The sequence below is a fragment of the Pinus tabuliformis genome, chromosome 3_1 (assembly GCF_031772625.1).
Source record: "Pinus tabuliformis cultivar Carrire ecotype Pingquan chromosome 3_1, CPIR1, whole genome shotgun sequence".
Taxonomy (NCBI): domain Eukaryota; kingdom Viridiplantae; phylum Streptophyta; class Pinopsida; order Pinales; family Pinaceae; genus Pinus; species Pinus tabuliformis.
Genome location: NC_142301.1, coordinates 405,113,534 through 405,116,575, shown reverse-complemented (window position 1 = coordinate 405,116,575; position 3,042 = coordinate 405,113,534). Strand labels below are relative to the sequence as shown.

Sequence of the window (3,042 nt, the reverse complement as noted above, 5' to 3'; positions counted from 1 at the left end):
GGCTCCATCACATATTTATTCCTTCACATCTGCACTCTGACTCCACTTCTAGACATGAGCATGGGGGCATAATGGAGTTCTTTCACGAGAAATGGGCTATATTTTGAAAATTTTGTGATATGTAATAAACTTTTATTAATACAAAGATTGTTAAATTTTTCTTTCTAGAAATAAAATCTAAAAATAATATATTGTTATCAATTTATTAACACAAAAATTGCTAAATTTTTTCTTTTTTTCTTTTTTCTTTCTAGAAATAAAATATAAATGGAAATGCATTTTTTTTATTTTTTTATTATTAAAAAACTACACGAATATATACATTCTAATTGAAATTAAAACCTGCACTTCAAATTCATTCCAGAGAAGAAAACGCACAAACAAGTAGTTAGTTATCACGCGCGGCAACTTATCTCGCACGTGAAATTATCTAACAGTCAATGCCCTGTAAGCCGTCCAATCCGTGTTTCATGTCACACACTTTAACTGGTTTCACAGCTCCTATATCAGAGAACTTGTTCACTCATCTTTAACTATCAAAATAATCAACAATCCTCAGCTCCATAGCTTTGATCATGGCGTTGCATTCTTTGTTTTCGTATTCTTATCCTTCCAATTCAAATGCACAGCACTGCACGCCACAGGTCGATTGCCAATTTACTGCTTCCCGAAAGCGTCCAGGTGAAGTAGACTCAGACTCACAAGGGTGTATTGATCTTCAAGAAATAGTATGGCGAGATGTGGATCAAACAACGACGGTTAAGACCATGTGGTGAGTCATCCATGTGCTGCAACTTATGACGCATGCGAACCTATCCACCACTCAAAGCCGTGCATATTCAATCCGTGTTTCATTGATGTGTGTATCGCAGGCTTCAACTCATTTCGCAGCGCCCTATATAACGGAAGTAATGTTTAGCTATCAAAATGCCCCGATCTTCATCTGTAATCTTTGGCTCCATAGCTTTCATTATGGCGTTGCACGGTTTGTTTTCATATTCAAATCATCAACAATGCAGCCGGCAGGTCGATTACCAAGTCACTGCTTCCCGAAAGCGTGCATTCGAAGCAGTCTCTGACTCACAAGAAGAGGGTCTTGATCTTCAAGAAATAGTATGGCGAGATGTGGATCAAATGACGAATGTTACTACCAGGAAAAGCCAAATAGTCTCAGAACAGTTACGCAGGAAACGAATGAAATATTTGTGTGCACAACTGGAGTCTCTCTTGCCCACTACTCCTCGCAAGGTAATTATAGGTCTAAATTATATATTTGGCTTCTTTATACAGATTGACAGATGTGGATTATACGTGGAAGCCATTAACTACATTAGAAAGCTCCAGGAGGATATTCATCAACTGAAGAGGAAGAGAGACCGTCTGCTGGAAATCCAATCTGAAAAAGGAACAAACAAAATCATAGACCTAAAGGTGGCCGTGGAAATTTATGACAGGGAAGCAATTGTCAGTATTACTAGCCAGAGAACACGGAGATATATGTGGAGGATTCTGGAGGAACTTGAAAAGCATGGTCTACATGTGGAAACCTCGCAGCTTTTTACAGGAGAACATTTTGTGCTTCTATACTTCCATGTCAAGTTAAGTGACTATTTCCCATGATCCAGCTCAGATCCAGAGTTATCTAGAATGCGGGCTTCAAGCGACATTTTGTTGCTGATATGAAATTCGTACGGTTGCGGATTGCTTTGCTCTGATGGCTTGGCGCATAACCGACATGTACATGTGACTGTTGCAGGCTACAGTGGTTTCAGAACCAGCTTCTATGATGGTATTGCTAATTCTGAGGATGATGGGTAATAGATTTTCAAAAGCCACGGTAAGAGGAAGACCTGGGTTGTATATTTATCTATGTTGCATTAGTTTCTAGACCCTGAGAACGTTGGCAATTTGGATAAGGGTATGTCCGGAACTGTTAGAAGTTTTTTCAAAATTTCTTGAGACCCGTAATCTAACAATAAAATTATATAATATAAAAATTAAAAATATTTTTTAATTATATAATTTATATAATAATTAAAATTAATATTAAATCAAAATATTTAAATATATAAATAATAAATATATATTTTTTTAAATACAAATATATTCTTTGGGTGTCTCTCTTAAGTTTATTACGAGTTATTCTTAAGAGAAACAAATCAATTCTAATGTTGTAGTATTGACTGCCATATACAATATGCACATACAATTTTTTGTGATATATTTATATAAGCAGCAAAATAAATACTTATTAGGATGACATTCTAGATATTGCCGTTACTTAGAGGTGCCATAGGCTTCCTTAACCCATCAAGAGTTTGCTCCAGTTTCTCAATTAAAGATATTCATGTTAAAGACGTCTTTGGCCTTTTTTCTTGCTAAAGTTTCAACATAGGCTTATGTTTTGTGGTCAATTCAGCGTATTTCTCTACATGCTTTGTATTCCCCAACCTAAAACATGGAAACTCCAAAAAAAACAGTCTTCAAAACTCCCCTGAACTTTCCCCAGCTCCTATTGCAACTCACCCTGAAAAAATTACGTTCTCATACAATTCCAAAACTCCAAAAAAAATACATAATCCTTTAAAACTAAACTAGTCTCCAAGCTCTCCAAAGCGGAAGCTCTCCAAAGTGGTTCCGCTGTAACATAAATATTTATAAATAGAAGTTTTAACCGAACATAATTTATCTCCATCTATTACAACTTGTCCTGACGATGAACCACACTAGTTGGTCCGAAACGCTTCGACAAATGAGATTTCGCCAAATGAGATTCCATGTGATTTTCGCCGAAATCTTTCTCTAACTTGATATGGATCACAAAAGCCTAAACTCGATTATCTCCATCTATTAAGTGCCTACTTGTTATTTCTATTGGCAGGTCCTGCTACTAAAGCTACTTACTAGTAGTTAATTTAGTCACACTTTTAAACTCAAATGCTAAACTCGGTGTCTCAACCCACTTCAAAAATGGGCGTATAGTATTTTATCAATTTTAGTTTTGCGCTGTTGTGAGCCATTGTTTAACAATATTGCATTCTC

At 36.0% G+C, this 3,042-nt stretch overlaps 1 pseudogene; it reads left to right on the top strand.

Annotated features, from left to right (window-relative positions):
• Window positions 1–575: 575 nt before the first annotated feature.
• LOC149187460 (uncharacterized) lies at window positions 576–1,678 on the top strand (annotated as a pseudogene).
• The last annotated feature ends 1,364 nt before the right edge of the window (window positions 1,679–3,042 follow it).